The sequence below is a fragment of the Schistocerca serialis genome, chromosome 4 (assembly GCF_023864345.2).
Source record: "Schistocerca serialis cubense isolate TAMUIC-IGC-003099 chromosome 4, iqSchSeri2.2, whole genome shotgun sequence".
In the NCBI taxonomy this organism is placed as follows: domain Eukaryota; kingdom Metazoa; phylum Arthropoda; class Insecta; order Orthoptera; family Acrididae; genus Schistocerca; species Schistocerca serialis.
The window spans coordinates 36,240,629-36,256,134 of record NC_064641.1 but is presented as its reverse complement, the minus strand read 5'-3'; the positions used below and the strand labels follow the sequence as shown (position 1 = coordinate 36,256,134).

General features: G+C 52.3%; 34 non-coding genes across 34 annotated transcripts; 28 read left to right on the top strand and 6 right to left on the bottom strand.

Annotated features, from left to right (window-relative positions):
• Positions 1-79: 79 nt before the first annotated feature.
• Trnam-cau (transfer RNA methionine (anticodon CAU)) lies at positions 80-152 on the top strand. Its single transcript has one exon. It is a non-coding gene; the product is annotated as a tRNA-Met (tRNA).
• A 308-nt stretch (positions 153-460) lies between these two features.
• Trnae-uuc (transfer RNA glutamic acid (anticodon UUC)) lies at positions 461-532 on the top strand. Its single transcript has one exon. It is a non-coding gene; the product is annotated as a tRNA-Glu (tRNA).
• Positions 533-828: 296 nt separating this feature from the next.
• Positions 829-901, top strand: Trnak-uuu (transfer RNA lysine (anticodon UUU)). Its single transcript has one exon. It is a non-coding gene; the product is annotated as a tRNA-Lys (tRNA).
• Positions 902-1,040: 139 nt separating this feature from the next.
• On the top strand, positions 1,041-1,122 carry Trnas-aga (transfer RNA serine (anticodon AGA)). Its single transcript has one exon. It is a non-coding gene; the product is annotated as a tRNA-Ser (tRNA).
• Positions 1,123-1,389: 267 nt separating this feature from the next.
• Positions 1,390-1,461, bottom strand: Trnag-ucc (transfer RNA glycine (anticodon UCC)). The gene has a single exon. It is a non-coding gene; the product is annotated as a tRNA-Gly (tRNA).
• Positions 1,462-2,440: 979 nt separating this feature from the next.
• Positions 2,441-2,513, top strand: Trnam-cau (transfer RNA methionine (anticodon CAU)). The gene has a single exon. It is a non-coding gene; the product is annotated as a tRNA-Met (tRNA).
• Positions 2,514-2,821: 308 nt separating this feature from the next.
• Positions 2,822-2,893, top strand: Trnae-uuc (transfer RNA glutamic acid (anticodon UUC)). The gene has a single exon. It is a non-coding gene; the product is annotated as a tRNA-Glu (tRNA).
• A 296-nt stretch (positions 2,894-3,189) lies between these two features.
• Positions 3,190-3,262, top strand: Trnak-uuu (transfer RNA lysine (anticodon UUU)). The gene has a single exon. It is a non-coding gene; the product is annotated as a tRNA-Lys (tRNA).
• Positions 3,263-3,401: 139 nt separating this feature from the next.
• On the top strand, positions 3,402-3,483 carry Trnas-aga (transfer RNA serine (anticodon AGA)). Its single transcript has one exon. It is a non-coding gene; the product is annotated as a tRNA-Ser (tRNA).
• Positions 3,484-3,750: 267 nt separating this feature from the next.
• Trnag-ucc (transfer RNA glycine (anticodon UCC)) lies at positions 3,751-3,822 on the bottom strand. Its single transcript has one exon. It is a non-coding gene; the product is annotated as a tRNA-Gly (tRNA).
• A 978-nt stretch (positions 3,823-4,800) lies between these two features.
• Trnam-cau (transfer RNA methionine (anticodon CAU)) lies at positions 4,801-4,873 on the top strand. Its single transcript has one exon. It is a non-coding gene; the product is annotated as a tRNA-Met (tRNA).
• A 308-nt stretch (positions 4,874-5,181) lies between these two features.
• On the top strand, positions 5,182-5,253 carry Trnae-uuc (transfer RNA glutamic acid (anticodon UUC)). Its single transcript has one exon. It is a non-coding gene; the product is annotated as a tRNA-Glu (tRNA).
• A 296-nt stretch (positions 5,254-5,549) lies between these two features.
• On the top strand, positions 5,550-5,622 carry Trnak-uuu (transfer RNA lysine (anticodon UUU)). The gene has a single exon. It is a non-coding gene; the product is annotated as a tRNA-Lys (tRNA).
• A 139-nt stretch (positions 5,623-5,761) lies between these two features.
• Positions 5,762-5,843, top strand: Trnas-aga (transfer RNA serine (anticodon AGA)). The gene has a single exon. It is a non-coding gene; the product is annotated as a tRNA-Ser (tRNA).
• A 267-nt stretch (positions 5,844-6,110) lies between these two features.
• Trnag-ucc (transfer RNA glycine (anticodon UCC)) lies at positions 6,111-6,182 on the bottom strand. The gene has a single exon. It is a non-coding gene; the product is annotated as a tRNA-Gly (tRNA).
• A 978-nt stretch (positions 6,183-7,160) lies between these two features.
• Positions 7,161-7,233, top strand: Trnam-cau (transfer RNA methionine (anticodon CAU)). Its single transcript has one exon. It is a non-coding gene; the product is annotated as a tRNA-Met (tRNA).
• Positions 7,234-7,541: 308 nt separating this feature from the next.
• Trnae-uuc (transfer RNA glutamic acid (anticodon UUC)) lies at positions 7,542-7,613 on the top strand. Its single transcript has one exon. It is a non-coding gene; the product is annotated as a tRNA-Glu (tRNA).
• A 296-nt stretch (positions 7,614-7,909) lies between these two features.
• On the top strand, positions 7,910-7,982 carry Trnak-uuu (transfer RNA lysine (anticodon UUU)). Its single transcript has one exon. It is a non-coding gene; the product is annotated as a tRNA-Lys (tRNA).
• A 139-nt stretch (positions 7,983-8,121) lies between these two features.
• On the top strand, positions 8,122-8,203 carry Trnas-aga (transfer RNA serine (anticodon AGA)). The gene has a single exon. It is a non-coding gene; the product is annotated as a tRNA-Ser (tRNA).
• A 267-nt stretch (positions 8,204-8,470) lies between these two features.
• On the bottom strand, positions 8,471-8,542 carry Trnag-ucc (transfer RNA glycine (anticodon UCC)). The gene has a single exon. It is a non-coding gene; the product is annotated as a tRNA-Gly (tRNA).
• Positions 8,543-9,521: 979 nt separating this feature from the next.
• Trnam-cau (transfer RNA methionine (anticodon CAU)) lies at positions 9,522-9,594 on the top strand. Its single transcript has one exon. It is a non-coding gene; the product is annotated as a tRNA-Met (tRNA).
• A 308-nt stretch (positions 9,595-9,902) lies between these two features.
• On the top strand, positions 9,903-9,974 carry Trnae-uuc (transfer RNA glutamic acid (anticodon UUC)). The gene has a single exon. It is a non-coding gene; the product is annotated as a tRNA-Glu (tRNA).
• Positions 9,975-10,270: 296 nt separating this feature from the next.
• On the top strand, positions 10,271-10,343 carry Trnak-uuu (transfer RNA lysine (anticodon UUU)). The gene has a single exon. It is a non-coding gene; the product is annotated as a tRNA-Lys (tRNA).
• Positions 10,344-10,482: 139 nt separating this feature from the next.
• On the top strand, positions 10,483-10,564 carry Trnas-aga (transfer RNA serine (anticodon AGA)). The gene has a single exon. It is a non-coding gene; the product is annotated as a tRNA-Ser (tRNA).
• Positions 10,565-10,831: 267 nt separating this feature from the next.
• Positions 10,832-10,903, bottom strand: Trnag-ucc (transfer RNA glycine (anticodon UCC)). The gene has a single exon. It is a non-coding gene; the product is annotated as a tRNA-Gly (tRNA).
• A 978-nt stretch (positions 10,904-11,881) lies between these two features.
• Trnam-cau (transfer RNA methionine (anticodon CAU)) lies at positions 11,882-11,954 on the top strand. The gene has a single exon. It is a non-coding gene; the product is annotated as a tRNA-Met (tRNA).
• A 308-nt stretch (positions 11,955-12,262) lies between these two features.
• Positions 12,263-12,334, top strand: Trnae-uuc (transfer RNA glutamic acid (anticodon UUC)). Its single transcript has one exon. It is a non-coding gene; the product is annotated as a tRNA-Glu (tRNA).
• A 296-nt stretch (positions 12,335-12,630) lies between these two features.
• Positions 12,631-12,703, top strand: Trnak-uuu (transfer RNA lysine (anticodon UUU)). The gene has a single exon. It is a non-coding gene; the product is annotated as a tRNA-Lys (tRNA).
• Positions 12,704-12,842: 139 nt separating this feature from the next.
• Positions 12,843-12,924, top strand: Trnas-aga (transfer RNA serine (anticodon AGA)). The gene has a single exon. It is a non-coding gene; the product is annotated as a tRNA-Ser (tRNA).
• A 267-nt stretch (positions 12,925-13,191) lies between these two features.
• Positions 13,192-13,263, bottom strand: Trnag-ucc (transfer RNA glycine (anticodon UCC)). The gene has a single exon. It is a non-coding gene; the product is annotated as a tRNA-Gly (tRNA).
• Positions 13,264-14,242: 979 nt separating this feature from the next.
• On the top strand, positions 14,243-14,315 carry Trnam-cau (transfer RNA methionine (anticodon CAU)). Its single transcript has one exon. It is a non-coding gene; the product is annotated as a tRNA-Met (tRNA).
• Positions 14,316-14,623: 308 nt separating this feature from the next.
• Trnae-uuc (transfer RNA glutamic acid (anticodon UUC)) lies at positions 14,624-14,695 on the top strand. The gene has a single exon. It is a non-coding gene; the product is annotated as a tRNA-Glu (tRNA).
• Positions 14,696-14,991: 296 nt separating this feature from the next.
• On the top strand, positions 14,992-15,064 carry Trnak-uuu (transfer RNA lysine (anticodon UUU)). Its single transcript has one exon. It is a non-coding gene; the product is annotated as a tRNA-Lys (tRNA).
• Positions 15,065-15,203: 139 nt separating this feature from the next.
• Trnas-aga (transfer RNA serine (anticodon AGA)) lies at positions 15,204-15,285 on the top strand. The gene has a single exon. It is a non-coding gene; the product is annotated as a tRNA-Ser (tRNA).
• The last annotated feature ends 221 nt before the right edge of the window (positions 15,286-15,506 follow it).

Here is a 15,506-nt window from a genome sequence, read left to right as displayed (position 1 = left end):
CAGATTCTTGAGAAAGCGCAAACTGTCTATCTCTAATATGAGAGACTTACCAAGTTTCCTGTAACGTTACTTGCAACGTGCCTCGGTAGCGCAGTAGGTAGCGCGTAAGTCTCATAATCTTAAGGTCGTGAGTTCGATCCTCACCCGGGGCATTTAATTTGCTGTACATCAAGGCTGAATTAACGGCGTTGCTGTTGCTAGGGAACGAACTTAATTGTCGTTCGTTATCCACAAGGAGTCTACGCCCCAGCGTCAATATGTTTATTTCCAATTATGACAACGTACAACTTTGATCTTTCTCTTCCCTTGTTAGGAGTAAAATAATGAATAGTCAATTTCGAGCTGTGCGCCATGCCAGTCTGTAGGCGCAAATATGCTCGCAAACGGAGAACTGCACTGAGTCGAGATTCAGCACGAAATACGAGAGGAGACGGAGAAAACCTCACGCTTATCGAGCAAATCCGGTGTGGTCTAGTGGCTAGGATACCTGGCTTTCACCCAGGAGGCCCGGGTTCGATTCCCGGTACCGGAACGGAATTTTTTGCGCACACAACGCTCCACGTTTTGGCCTTCGAACTGTCGTTTGTCGCCCACCTTCCGAAGCTTCGACCGAACGTAATCGGGGAAAACAGGCACATGATGCAATTACTGTCGGCACCGGAATAAAGGGAGAAGAGGCTCTGGTCCGCTGTTGGGCTGCTACCAGCGTCAGTGGGAAGTCGGTGAAGTCGCCAGTTGCGCCAGAAGCCAGAAATTACCGTAGTACGCCTACACACGCGTTCCAGTTATTTACATTGCTTGCAGCCGCTCCATCCACGACGAGCGTGTGCCCGGATAGCTCAGTCGGTAGAGCATTAGGCTTTTAACCTAAGGGTCCAGGGTTCAAGTCCCTGTCCGGGCGAAGATTTTAACGTTTCCGTAATGGCTCGTCTCGTAGCGATGGTAACCCTGCCGTAATCAGTGCACGGAGTTCGTTTCCTGTCAACATTCTGCGCAGACCGGTTTGATTCTTCACGATTCCAGGGAAACTTCAGTTACGAGCAGTCGTGGCCGAGTGGTTAAGGCGTCTGACTAGAAATCAGATTCCCTCTGGGAGCGTAGGTTCGAGTCCTACCGACTGCGTCGGTTTTTTTCTTTAAGAACAACGAGCAGAAAATTTCGCAGATTGCCTGTCGTTTTGGTACCTCTCCACACCTCGCCTCTCTCAGCCGTTTATAGTGCCTGTCCTTTTGATAAGGGCGAATTCCAAGCGTCAGCTTTCGCGTCAGCCGAGCAAAGTCGGGACAAGTCGGGACATACTACAGGATGGTCTGCGTGGAGCTACGACGAAAAAAACCTTCATTTAACAGCACGCGGCTCACATACTCATACGAAAAAACCAGCGCCACTTGCGGCGGCCGGGAATCGAACCCGGATCAACTGCTTGGAAGGCAACTATGCTCACCATTACACCACCACCGCACAGGCGCTGCTCGCAACGCCCCGCTGTGTCGGCTTCCTGCCCGCCAGCAGCGGCCCACGGTGATAGTAGCTGCAGGCGCTTTACGAGGTAGGAGGGTGCATCCACACGCATTCGGGTAGCGCCTCCACGCACGCTGCGTCTTTGGGCAAGACTAGCCGCCGCGGCCGCAAGGTTACTCACACGATAGAGATGAGCATTCGTTTTAAGGCAGTGTAGTGGAGCACTCCGCGTGTGTAGCACTTTTTTCGGTTGTATCCGACGTCGCTGGGTGGCAATCCCACTTTCCCCTGCAGAAAAGTACTCGGGAAGCACGGGCAGCTTGTCGAGCATCGGTGGTTCAATGGCATGTGCCTCAGCAGTGCAGTAGGCAGCGCGTAAGTCTCATAATCTTAAGGCTTGCCGGCACGATAGCTCAGCGTGTTCGGTCTGAGAGTTATCTGCCCTCTGTAATAAAAGACCGAGTCAACGATGAACATGAACGGGCGCCATCGGACGTCCGCCCCCAACAAATGCAACGAAAGAAATGAGAACAAAAAAAAATAAAATTGGTGAATGCTCGCTTAGCATGCGGACGGCCCGGGTTCGATTCCCGGCCGATGCATCGTTCTGCTGTTCTCGCTATAATGCTGCCGCGCCGATTCTTCGCCTGAGCTGCGTCAGCCTCAGGAATGTATAGCGGGATTCGCTGTGAGAAGAACCATACACGCAGCACGCAATAGACCGTACTTGAACGGTCGCGTGCTATTTCTGAACTCTGACGACGGCCTGGCCCAACAGGCCGCTGTGTTTAGGTGCCGCAAGGGCGATGTACTGTAACCTCGGGCAGTGCTGCGTTCCGTTGAAAAAGCTGCGGCAGCAGTTTAATCTAGCAAGTAGGGAAAGCACGTGTAGCAACACAACAGATTCTTGAGAAAGCGCAAACTGTCTATCTCTAATATGAGAGACTTACCAAGTTTCCTGTAACGTTACTTGCAACGTGCCTCGGTAGCGCAGTAGGTAGCGCGTAAGTCTCATAATCTTAAGGTCGTGAGTTCGATCCTCACCCGGGGCATTTAATTTGCTGTACATCAAGGCTGAATTAACGGCGTTGCTGTTGCTAGGGAACGAACTTAATTGTCGTTCGTTATCCACAAGGAGTCTACGCCCCAGCGTCAATATGTTTATTTCCAATTATGACAACGTACAACTTTGATCTTTCTCTTCCCTTGTTAGGAGTAAAATAATGAATAGTCAATTTCGAGCTGTGCGCCATGCCAGTCTGTAGGCGCAAATATGCTCGCAAACGGAGAACTGCACTGAGTCGAGATTCAGCACGAAATACGAGAGGAGACGGAGAAAACCTCACGCTTATCGAGCAAATCCGGTGTGGTCTAGTGGCTAGGATACCTGGCTTTCACCCAGGAGGCCCGGGTTCGATTCCCGGTACCGGAACGGAATTTTTTGCGCACACAACGCTCCACGTTTTGGCCTTCGAACTGTCGTTTGTCGCCCACCTTCCGAAGCTTCGACCGAACGTAATCGGGGAAAACAGGCACATGATGCAATTACTGTCGGCACCGGAATAAAGGGAGAAGAGGCTCTGGTCCGCTGTTGGGCTGCTACCAGCGTCAGTGGGAAGTCGGTGAAGTCGCCAGTTGCGCCAGAAGCCAGAAATTACCGTAGTACGCCTACACACGCGTTCCAGTTATTTACATTGCTTGCAGCCGCTCCATCCACAACGAGCGTGTGCCCGGATAGCTCAGTCGGTAGAGCATTAGGCTTTTAACCTAAGGGTCCAGGGTTCAAGTCCCTGTCCGGGCGAAGATTTTAACGTTTCCGTAATGGCTCGTCTCGTAGCGATGGTAACCCTGCCGTAATCAGTGCACGGAGTTCGTTTCCTGTCAACATTCTGCGCAGACCGGTTTGATTCTTCACGATTCCAGGGAAACTTCAGTTACGAGCAGTCGTGGCCGAGTGGTTAAGGCGTCTGACTAGAAATCAGATTACCTCTGGGAGCGCAGGTTCGAGTCCTACCGACTGCGTCGGTTTTTTTCTTTAAGAACAACGAGCAGAAAATTTCGCAGATTGCCTGTCGTTTTGGTACCTCTCCACACCTCGCCTCTCTCAGCCGTTTATAGTGCCTGTCCTTTTGATAAGGGCGAATTCCAAGCGTCAGCTTTCGCGTCAGCCGAGCAAAGTCGGGACAAGTCGGGACATACTACAGGATGGTCTGCGTGGAGCTACGACGAAAAAAACCTTCATTTAACAGCACGCGGCTCACATACTCATACGAAAAAACCAGCGCCACTTGCGGCGGCCGGGAATCGAACCCGGATCAACTGCTTGGAAGGCAACTATGCTCACCATTACACCACCACCGCACAGGCGCTGCTCGCAACGCCCCGCTGTGTCGGCTTCCTGCCCGCCAGCAGCGGCCCACGGTGATAGTAGCTGCAGGCGCTTTACGAGGTAGGAGGGTGCATCCACACGCATTCGGGTAGCGCCTCCACGCACGCTGCGTCTTTGGGCAAGACTAGCCGCCGCGGCCGCAAGGTTACTCACACGATAGAGATGAGCATTCGTTTTAAGGCAGTGTAGTGGAGCACTCCGCGTGTGTAGCACTTTTTTCGGTTGTATCCGACGTCGCTGGGTGGCAATCCCACTTTCCCCTGCAGAAAAGTACTCGGGAAGCACGGGCAGCTTGTCGAGCATCGGTGGTTCAATGGCATGTGCCTCAGCAGTGCAGTAGGCAGCGCGTAAGTCTCATAATCTTAAGGCTTGCCGGCACGATAGCTCAGCGTGTTCGGTCTGAGAGTTATCTGCCCTCTGTAATAAAAGACCGAGTCAACGATGAACATGAACGGGCGCCATCGGACGTCCGCCCCCAACAAATGCAACGAAAGAAATGAGAACAAAAAAAAAAAAATTGGTGAATGCTCGCTTAGCATGCGGACGGCCCGGGTTCGATTCCCGGCCGATGCATCGTTCTGCTGTTCTCGCTATAATGCTGCCGCGCCGATTCTTCGCCTGAGCTGCGTCAGCCTCAGGAATGTATAGCGGGATTCGCTGTGAGAAGAACCATACACGCAGCACGCAATAGACCGTACTTGAACGGTCGCGTGCTATTTCTGAACTCTGACGACGGCCTGGCCCAACAGGCCGCTGTGTTTAGGTGCCGCAAGGGCGATGTACTGTAACCTCGGGCAGTGCTGCGTTCCGTTGAAAAAGCTGCGGCAGCAGTTTAATCTAGCAAGTAGGGAAAGCACGTGTAGCAACACAACAGATTCTTGAGAAAGCGCAAACTGTCTATCTCTAATATGAGAGACTTACCAAGTTTCCTGTAACGTTACTTGCAACGTGCCTCGGTAGCGCAGTAGGTAGCGCGTAAGTCTCATAATCTTAAGGTCGTGAGTTCGATCCTCACCCGGGGCATTTAATTTGCTGTACATCAAGGCTGAATTAACGGCGTTGCTGTTGCTAGGGAACGAACTTAATTGTCGTTCGTTATCCACAAGGAGTCTACGCCCCAGCGTCAATATGTTTATTTCCAATTATGACAACGTACAACTTTGATCTTTCTCTTCCCTTGTTAGGAGTAAAATAATGAATAGTCAATTTCGAGCTGTGCGCCATGCCAGTCTGTAGGCGCAAATATGCTCGCAAACGGAGAACTGCACTGAGTCGAGATTCAGCACGAAATACGAGAGGAGACGGAGAAAACCTCACGCTTATCGAGCAAATCCGGTGTGGTCTAGTGGCTAGGATACCTGGCTTTCACCCAGGAGGCCCGGGTTCGATTCCCGGTACCGGAACGGAATTTTTTGCGCACACAACGCTCCACGTTTTGGCCTTCGAACTGTCGTTTGTCGCCCACCTTCCGAAGCTTCGACCGAACGTAATCGGGGAAAACAGGCACATGATGCAATTACTGTCGGCACCGGAATAAAGGGAGAAGAGGCTCTGGTCCGCTGTTGGGCTGCTACCAGCGTCAGTGGGAAGTCGGTGAAGTCGCCAGTTGCGCCAGAAGCCAGAAATTACCGTAGTACGCCTACACACGCGTTCCAGTTATTTACATTGCTTGCAGCCGCTCCATCCACAACGAGCGTGAGCCCGGATAGCTCAGTCGGTAGAGCATTAGGCTTTTAACCTAAGGGTCCAGGGTTCAAGTCCCTGTCCGGGCGAAGATTTTAACGTTTCCGTAATGGCTCGTCTCGTAGCGATGGTAACCCTGCCGTAATCAGTGCACGGAGTTCGTTTCCTGTCAACATTCTGCGCAGACCGGTTTGATTCTTCACGATTCCAGGGAAACTTCAGTTACGAGCAGTCGTGGCCGAGTGGTTAAGGCGTCTGACTAGAAATCAGATTCCCTCTGGGAGCGTAGGTTCGAGTCCTACCGACTGCGTCGGTTTTTTTCTTTAAGAACAACGAGCAGAAAATTTCGCAGATTGCCTGTCGTTTTGGTACCTCTCCACACCTCGCCTCTCTCAGCCGTTTATAGTGCCTGTCCTTTTGATAAGGGCGAATTCCAAGCGTCAGCTTTCGCGTCAGCCGAGCAAAGTCGGGACAAGTCGGGACATACTACAGGATGGTCTGCGTGGAGCTACGACGAAAAAAACCTTCATTTAACAGCACGCGGCTCACATACTCATACGAAAAAACCAGCGCCACTTGCGGCGGCCGGGAATCGAACCCGGATCAACTGCTTGGAAGGCAACTATGCTCACCATTACACCACCACCGCACAGGCGCTGCTCGCAACGCCCCGCTGTGTCGGCTTCCTGCCCGCCAGCAGCGGCCCACGGTGATAGTAGCTGCAGGCGCTTTACGAGGTAGGAGGGTGCATCCACACGCATTCGGGTAGCGCCTCCACGCACGCTGCGTCTTTGGGCAAGACTAGCCGCCGCGGCCGCAAGGTTACTCACACGATAGAGATGAGCATTCGTTTTAAGGCAGTGTAGTGGAGCACTCCGCGTGTGTAGCACTTTTTTCGGTTGTATCCGACGTCGCTGGGTGGCAATCCCACTTTCCCCTGCAGAAAAGTACTCGGGAAGCACGGGCAGCTTGTCGAGCATCGGTGGTTCAATGGCATGTGCCTCAGCAGTGCAGTAGGCAGCGCGTAAGTCTCATAATCTTAAGGCTTGCCGGCACGATAGCTCAGCGTGTTCGGTCTGAGAGTTATCTGCCCTCTGTAATAAAAGACCGAGTCAACGATGAACATGAACGGGCGCCATCGGACGTCCGCCCCCAACAAATGCAACGAAAGAAATGAGAACAAAAAAAAAAAAATTGGTGAATGCTCGCTTAGCATGCGTACGGCCCGGGTTCGATTCCCGGCCGATGCATCGTTCTGCTGTTCTCGCTATAATGCTGCCGCGCCGATTCTTCGCCTGAGCTGCGTCAGCCTCAGGAATGTATAGCGGGATTCGCTGTGAGAAGAACCATACACGCAGCACGCAATAGACCGTACTTGAACGGTCGCGTGCTATTTCTGAACTCTGACGACGGCCTGGCCCAACAGGCCGCTGTGTTTAGGTGCCGCAAGGGCGATGTACTGTAACCTCGGGCAGTGCTGCGTTCCGTTGAAAAAGCTGCGGCAGCAGTTTAATCTAGCAAGTAGGGAAAGCACGTGTAGCAACACAACAGATTCTTGAGAAAGCGCAAACTGTCTATCTCTAATATGAGAGACTTACCAAGTTTCCTGTAACGTTACTTGCAACGTGCCTCGGTAGCGCAGTAGGTAGCGCGTAAGTCTCATAATCTTAAGGTCGTGAGTTCGATCCTCACCCGGGGCATTTAATTTGCTGTACATCAAGGCTGAATTAACGGCGTTGCTGTTGCTAGGGAACGAACTTAATTGTCGTTCGTTATCCACAAGGAGTCTACGCCCCAGCGTCAATATGTTTATTTCCAATTATGACAACGTACAACTTTGATCTTTCTCTTCCCTTGTTAGGAGTAAAATAATGAATAGTCAATTTCGAGCTGTGCGCCATGCCAGTCTGTAGGCGCAAATATGCTCGCAAACGGAGAACTGCACTGAGTCGAGATTCAGCACGAAATACGAGAGGAGACGGAGAAAACCTCACGCTTATCGAGCAAATCCGGTGTGGTCTAGTGGCTAGGATACCTGGCTTTCACCCAGGAGGCCCGGGTTCGATTCCCGGTACCGGAACGGAATTTTTTGCGCACACAACGCTCCACGTTTTGGCCTTCGAACTGTCGTTTGTCGCCCACCTTCCGAAGCTTCGACCGAACGTAATCGGGGAAAACAGGCACATGATGCAATTACTGTCGGCACCGGAATAAAGGGAGAAGAGGCTCTGGTCCGCTGTTGGGCTGCTACCAGCGTCAGTGGGAAGTCGGTGAAGTCGCCAGTTGCGCCAGAAGCCAGAAATTACCGTAGTACGCCTACACACGCGTTCCAGTTATTTACATTGCTTGCAGCCGCTCCATCCACAACGAGCGTGTGCCCGGATAGCTCAGTCGGTAGAGCATTAGGCTTTTAACCTAAGGGTCCAGGGTTCAAGTCCCTGTCCGGGCGAAGATTTTAACGTTTCCGTAATGGCTCGTCTCGTAGCGATGGTAACCCTGCCGTAATCAGTGCACGGAGTTCGTTTCCTGTCAACATTCTGCGCAGACCGGTTTGATTCTTCACGATTCCAGGGAAACTTCAGTTACGAGCAGTCGTGGCCGAGTGGTTAAGGCGTCTGACTAGAAATCAGATTCCCTCTGGGAGCGTAGGTTCGAGTCCTACCGACTGCGTCGGTTTTTTTCTTTAAGAACAACGAGCAGAAAATTTCGCAGATTGCCTGTCGTTTTGGTACCTCTCCACACCTCGCCTCTCTCAGCCGTTTATAGTGCCTGTCCTTTTGATAAGGGCGAATTCCAAGCGTCAGCTTTCGCGTCAGCCGAGCAAAGTCGGGACAAGTCGGGACATACTACAGGATGGTCTGCGTGGAGCTACGACGAAAAAAACCTTCATTTAACAGCACGCGGCTCACATACTCATACGAAAAAACCAGCGCCACTTGCGGCGGCCGGGAATCGAACCCGGATCAACTGCTTGGAAGGCAACTATGCTCACCATTACACCACCACCGCACAGGCGCTGCTCGCAACGCCCCGCTGTGTCGGCTTCCTGCCCGCCAGCAGCGGCCCACGGTGATAGTAGCTGCAGGCGCTTTACGAGGTAGGAGGGTGCATCCACACGCATTCGGGTAGCGCCTCCACGCACGCTGCGTCTTTGGGCAAGACTAGCCGCCGCGGCCGCAAGGTTACTCACACGATAGAGATGAGCATTCGTTTTAAGGCAGTGTAGTGGAGCACTCCGCGTGTGTAGCACTTTTTTCGGTTGTATCCGACGTCGCTGGGTGGCAATCCCACTTTCCCCTGCAGAAAAGTACTCGGGAAGCACGGGCAGCTTGTCGAGCATCGGTGGTTCAATGGCATGTGCCTCAGCAGTGCAGTAGGCAGCGCGTAAGTCTCATAATCTTAAGGCTTGCCGGCACGATAGCTCAGCGTGTTCGGTCTGAGAGTTATCTGCCCTCTGTAATAAAAGACCGAGTCAACGATGAACATGAACGGGCGCCATCGGACGTCCGCCCCCAACAAATGCAACGAAAGAAATGAGAACAAAAAAAAAAAAAATTGGTGAATGCTCGCTTAGCATGCGGACGGCCCGGGTTCGATTCCCGGCCGATGCATCGTTCTGCTGTTCTCGCTATAATGCTGCCGCGCCGATTCTTCGCCTGAGCTGCGTCAGCCTCAGGAATGTATAGCGGGATTCGCTGTGAGAAGAACCATACACGCAGCACGCAATAGACCGTACTTGAACGGTCGCGTGCTATTTCTGAACTCTGACGACGGCCTGGCCCAACAGGCCGCTGTGTTTAGGTGCCGCAAGGGCGATGTACTGTAACCTCGGGCAGTGCTGCGTTCCGTTGAAAAAGCTGCGGCAGCAGTTTAATCTAGCAAGTAGGGAAAGCACGTGTAGCAACACAACAGATTCTTGAGAAAGCGCAAACTGTCTATCTCTAATATGAGAGACTTACCAAGTTTCCTGTAACGTTACTTGCAACGTGCCTCGGTAGCGCAGTAGGTAGCGCGTAAGTCTCATAATCTTAAGGTCGTGAGTTCGATCCTCACCCGGGGCATTTAATTTGCTGTACATCAAGGCTGAATTAACGGCGTTGCTGTTGCTAGGGAACGAACTTAATTGTCGTTCGTTATCCACAAGGAGTCTACGCCCCAGCGTCAATATGTTTATTTCCAATTATGACAACGTACAACTTTGATCTTTCTCTTCCCTTGTTAGGAGTAAAATAATGAATAGTCAATTTCGAGCTGTGCGCCATGCCAGTCTGTAGGCGCAAATATGCTCGCAAACGGAGAACTGCACTGAGTCGAGATTCAGCACGAAATACGAGAGGAGACGGAGAAAACCTCACGCTTATCGAGCAAATCCGGTGTGGTCTAGTGGCTAGGATACCTGGCTTTCACCCAGGAGGCCCGGGTTCGATTCCCGGTACCGGAACGGAATTTTTTGCGCACACAACGCTCCACGTTTTGGCCTTCGAACTGTCGTTTGTCGCCCACCTTCCGAAGCTTCGACCGAACGTAATCGGGGAAAACAGGCACATGATGCAATTACTGTCGGCACCGGAATAAAGGGAGAAGAGGCTCTGGTCCGCTGTTGGGCTGCTACCAGCGTCAGTGGGAAGTCGGTGAAGTCGCCAGTTGCGCCAGAAGCCAGAAATTACCGTAGTACGCCTACACACGCGTTCCAGTTATTTACATTGCTTGCAGCCGCTCCATCCACAACGAGCGTGAGCCCGGATAGCTCAGTCGGTAGAGCATTAGGCTTTTAACCTAAGGGTCCAGGGTTCAAGTCCCTGTCCGGGCGAAGATTTTAACGTTTCCGTAATGGCTCGTCTCGTAGCGATGGTAACCCTGCCGTAATCAGTGCACGGAGTTCGTTTCCTGTCAACATTCTGCGCAGACCGGTTTGATTCTTCACGATTCCAGGGAAACTTCAGTTACGAGCAGTCGTGGCCGAGTGGTTAAGGCGTCTGACTAGAAATCAGATTACCTCTGGGAGCGCAGGTTCGAGTCCTACCGACTGCGTCGGTTTTTTTCTTTAAGAACAACGAGCAGAAAATTTCGCAGATTGCCTGTCGTTTTGGTACCTCTCCACACCTCGCCTCTCTCAGCCGTTTATAGTGCCTGTCCTTTTGATAAGGGCGAATTCCAAGCGTCAGCTTTCGCGTCAGCCGAGCAAAGTCGGGACAAGTCGGGACATACTACAGGATGGTCTGCGTGGAGCTACGACGAAAAAAACCTTCATTTAACAGCACGCGGCTCACATACTCATACGAAAAAACCAGCGCCACTTGCGGCGGCCGGGAATCGAACCCGGATCAACTGCTTGGAAGGCAACTATGCTCACCATTACACCACCACCGCACAGGCGCTGCTCGCAACGCCCCGCTGTGTCGGCTTCCTGCCCGCCAGCAGCGGCCCACGGTGATAGTAGCTGCAGGCGCTTTACGAGGTAGGAGGGTGCATCCACACGCATTCGGGTAGCGCCTCCACGCACGCTGCGTCTTTGGGCAAGACTAGCCGCCGCGGCCGCAAGGTTACTCACACGATAGAGATGAGCATTCGTTTTAAGGCAGTGTAGTGGAGCACTCCGCGTGTGTAGCACTTTTTTCGGTTGTATCCGACGTCGCTGGGTGGCAATCCCACTTTCCCCTGCAGAAAAGTACTCGGGAAGCACGGGCAGCTTGTCGAGCATCGGTGGTTCAATGGCATGTGCCTCAGCAGTGCAGTAGGCAGCGCGTAAGTCTCATAATCTTAAGGCTTGCCGGCACGATAGCTCAGCGTGTTCGGTCTGAGAGTTATCTGCCCTCTGTAATAAAAGACCGAGTCAACGATGAACATGAACGGGCGCCATCGGACGTCCGCCCCCAACAAATGCAACGAAAGAAATGAGAACAAAAAAAAAAAAATTGGTGAATGCTCGCTTAGCATGCGGACGGCCCGGGTTCGATTCCCGGCCGATGCATCGTTCTGCTGTTCTCGCTATAATGCTGCCGCGCCGATTCTTCGCCTGAGCTGCGTCAGCCTCAGGAATGTATAGCGGGATTCGCTGTGAGAAGAACCATACACGCAGCACGCAATAGACCGTACTTGAACGGTCGCGTGCTATTTCTGAACTCTGACGACGGCCTGGCCCAACAGGCCGCTGTGTTTAGGTGCCGCAAGGGCGATGTACTGTAACCTCGGGCAGTGCTGCGTTCCGTTGAAAAAGCTGCGGCAGCAGTTTAATCTAGCAAGTAGGGAAAGCACGTGTAGCAACACAACAGATTCTTGAGAAAGCGCAAACTGTCTATCTCTAATATGAGAGACTTACCAAGTTTCCTGTAACGTTACTTGCAACGTGCCTCGGTAGCGCAGTAGGTAGCGCGTAAGTCTCATAATCTTAAGGTCGTGAGTTCGATCCTCACCCGGGGCATTTAATTTGCTGTACATCAAGGCTGAATTAACGGCGTTGCTGTTGCTAGGGAACGAACTTAATTGTCGTTCGTTATCCACAAGGAGTCTACGCCCCAGCGTCAATATGTTTATTTCCAATTATGACAACGTACAACTTTGATCTTTCTCTTCCCTTGTTAGGAGTAAAATAATGAATAGTCAATTTCGAGCTGTGCGCCATGCCAGTCTGTAGGCGCAAATATGCTCGCAAACGGAGAACTGCACTGAGTCGAGATTCAGCACGAAATACGAGAGGAGACGGAGAAAACCTCACGCTTATCGAGCAAATCCGGTGTGGTCTAGTGGCTAGGATACCTGGCTTTCACCCAGGAGGCCCGGGTTCGATTCCCGGTACCGGAACGGAATTTTTTGCGCACACAACGCTCCACGTTTTGGCCTTCGAACTGTCGTTTGTCGCCCACCTTCCGAAGCTTCGACCGAACGTAATCGGGGAAAACAGGCACATGATGCAATTACTGTCGGCACCGGAATAAAGGGAGAAGAGGCTCTGGTCCGCTGTTGGGCTGCTACCAGCGTCAGTGGGAAGTCGGTGAAGTCGCCAGTTGCGCCAGAAGCCAGAAATTACCGTAGTACGCCTACACACGCGTTCCAGTTATTTACATTGCTTGCAGCCGCTCCATCCACAACGAGCGTGTGCCCGGATAGCTCAGTCGGTAGAGCATTAGGCTTTTAACCTAAGGGTCCAGGGTTCAAGTCCCTGTCCGGGCGAAGATTTTAACGTTTCCGTAATGGCTCGTCTCGTAGCGATGGTAACCCTGCCGTAATCAGTGCACGGAGTTCGTTTCCTGTCAACATTCTGCGCAGACCGGTTTGATTCTTCACGATTCCAGGGAAACTTCAGTTACGAGCAGTCGTGGCCGAGTGGTTAAGGCGTCTGACTAGAAATCAGATTACCTCTGGGAGCGCAGGTTCGAGTCCTACCGACTGCGTCGGTTTTTTTCTTTAAGAACAACGAGCAGAAAATTTCGCAGATTGCCTGTCGTTTTGGTACCTCTCCACACCTCGCCTCTCTCAGCCGTTTATAGTGCCTGTCCTTTTGATAAGGGCGAATTCCAAGCGTCAGCTTTCGCGTCAGCCGAGCAAAGTCGGGACAAGTCGGGACATACTACAGGATGGTCTGCGTGGAGCTACGACGAAAAAAACCTTCATTTAACAGCACGCGGCTCACATACTCATACGAAAAAACCAGCGCCACTTGCGGCGGCCGGGAATCGAACCCGGATCAACTGCTTGGAAGGCAACCATGCTCACCATTACACCACCACCGCACAGGCGCTGCTCGCAACGCCCCGCTGTGTCGGCTTCCTGCCCGCCAGCAGCGGCCCACGGTGATAGTAGCTGCAGGCGCTTTACGAGGTAGGAGGGTGCATCCACACGCATTCGGGTAGCGCCTCCACGCACGCTGCGTCTTTGGGCAAGACTAGCCGCCGCGGCCGCAAGGTTACTCACACGATAGAGATGAGCATTCGTTTTAAGGCAGTGTAGTGGAGCACTCCGCGTGTGTAGCACTTTTTTCGGTTGTATCCGACGTCGCTGGGTGGCAATCCCACTTTCCCCTGCAGAAAAGTACTCGGGAAGCACGGGCAGCTTGTCGAGCATCGGTGGTTCAATGGCATGTGCCTCAGCAGTGCAGTAGGCAGCGCGTAAGTCTCATAATCTTAAGGCTTGCCGGCACGATAGCTCAGCGTGTTCGGTCTGAGAGTTATCTGCCCTCTGTAATAAAAGACCGAGTCAACGATGAACATGAACGGGCGCCATCGGACGTCCGCCCCCAACAAATGCAACGAAAGAAATGAGAACAAAAAAAAAAAAAATTGGTGAATGCTCGCTTAGCATGCGGACGGCCCGGGTTCGATTCCCGGCCGATGCATCGTTCTGCTGTTCTCGCTATAATGCTGCCGCGCCGATTCTTCGCCTGAGCTGCGTCAGCCTCAGGAATGTATAGCGGGATTCGCTGTGAGAAGAACCATACACGCAGCACGCAATAGACCGTACTTGAACGGTCGCGTGCTATTTCTGAACTCTGACGACGGCCTGGCCCAACAGGCCGCTGTGTTTAGGTGCCGCAAGGGCGATGTACTGTAACCTCGGGCAGTGCTGCGTTCCGTTGAAAAAGCTGCGGCAGCAGTTTAATCTAGCAAGTAGGGAAAGCACGTGTAGCAACACAACAGATTCTTGAGAAAGCGCAAACTGTCTATCTCTAATATGAGAGACTTACCAAGTTTCCTGTAACGTTACTTGCAACGTGCCTCGGTAGCGCAGTAGGTAGCGCGTAAGTCTCATAATCTTAAGGTCGTGAGTTCGATCCTCACCCGGGGCATTTAATTTGCTGTACATCAAGGCTGAATTAACGGCGTTGCTGTTGCTAGGGAACGAACTTAATTGTCGTTCGTTATCCACAAGGAGTCTACGCCCCAGCGTCAATATGTTTATTTCCAATTATGACAACGTACAACTTTGATCTTTCTCTTCCCTTGTTAGGAGTAAAATAATGAATAGTCAATTTCGAGCTGTGCGCCATGCCAGTCTGTAGGCGCAAATATGCTCGCAAACGGAGAACTGCACTGAGTCGAGATTCAGCACGAAATACGAGAGGAGACGGAGAAAACCTCACGCTTATCGAGCAAATCCGGTGTGGTCTAGTGGCTAGGATACCTGGCTTTCACCCAGGAGGCCCGGGTTCGATTCCCGGTACCGGAACGGAATTTTTTGCGCACACAACGCTCCACGTTTTGGCCTTCGAACTGTCGTTTGTCGCCCACCTTCCGAAGCTTCGACCGAACGTAATCGGGGAAAACAGGCACATGATGCAATTACTGTCGGCACCGGAATAAAGGGAGAAGAGGCTCTGGTCCGCTGTTGGGCTGCTACCAGCGTCAGTGGGAAGTCGGTGAAGTCGCCAGTTGCGCCAGAAGCCAGAAATTACCGTAGTACGCCTACACACGCGTTCCAGTTATTTACATTGCTTGCAGCCGCTCCATCCACAACGAGCGTGAGCCCGGATAGCTCAGTCGGTAGAGCATTAGGCTTTTAACCTAAGGGTCCAGGGTTCAAGTCCCTGTCCGGGCGAAGATTTTAACGTTTCCGTAATGGCTCGTCTCGTAGCGATGGTAACCCTGCCGTAATCAGTGCACGGAGTTCGTTTCCTGTCAACATTCTGCGCAGACCGGTTTGATTCTTCACGATTCCAGGGAAACTTCAGTTACGAGCAGTCGTGGCCGAGTGGTTAAGGCGTCTGACTAGAAATCAGATTCCCTCTGGGAGCGTAGGTTCGAGTCCTACCGACTGCGTCGGTTTTTTTCTTTAAGAACAACGAGCAGAAAATTTCGCAGATTGCCTGTCGTTTTGGTACCTCTCCACACCTCGCCTCTCTCAGCCGTTTATAGTGCCTGTCCTTTTGATAAGGGCGAATTCCAAGCGTCAGCTTTCGCGTCAGCCGAGCAAAGTCGGGACAAGTCGGGACATACTACAGGATGGTCTGCGTGGAGCTACGACGAAAAAAACCTTCATT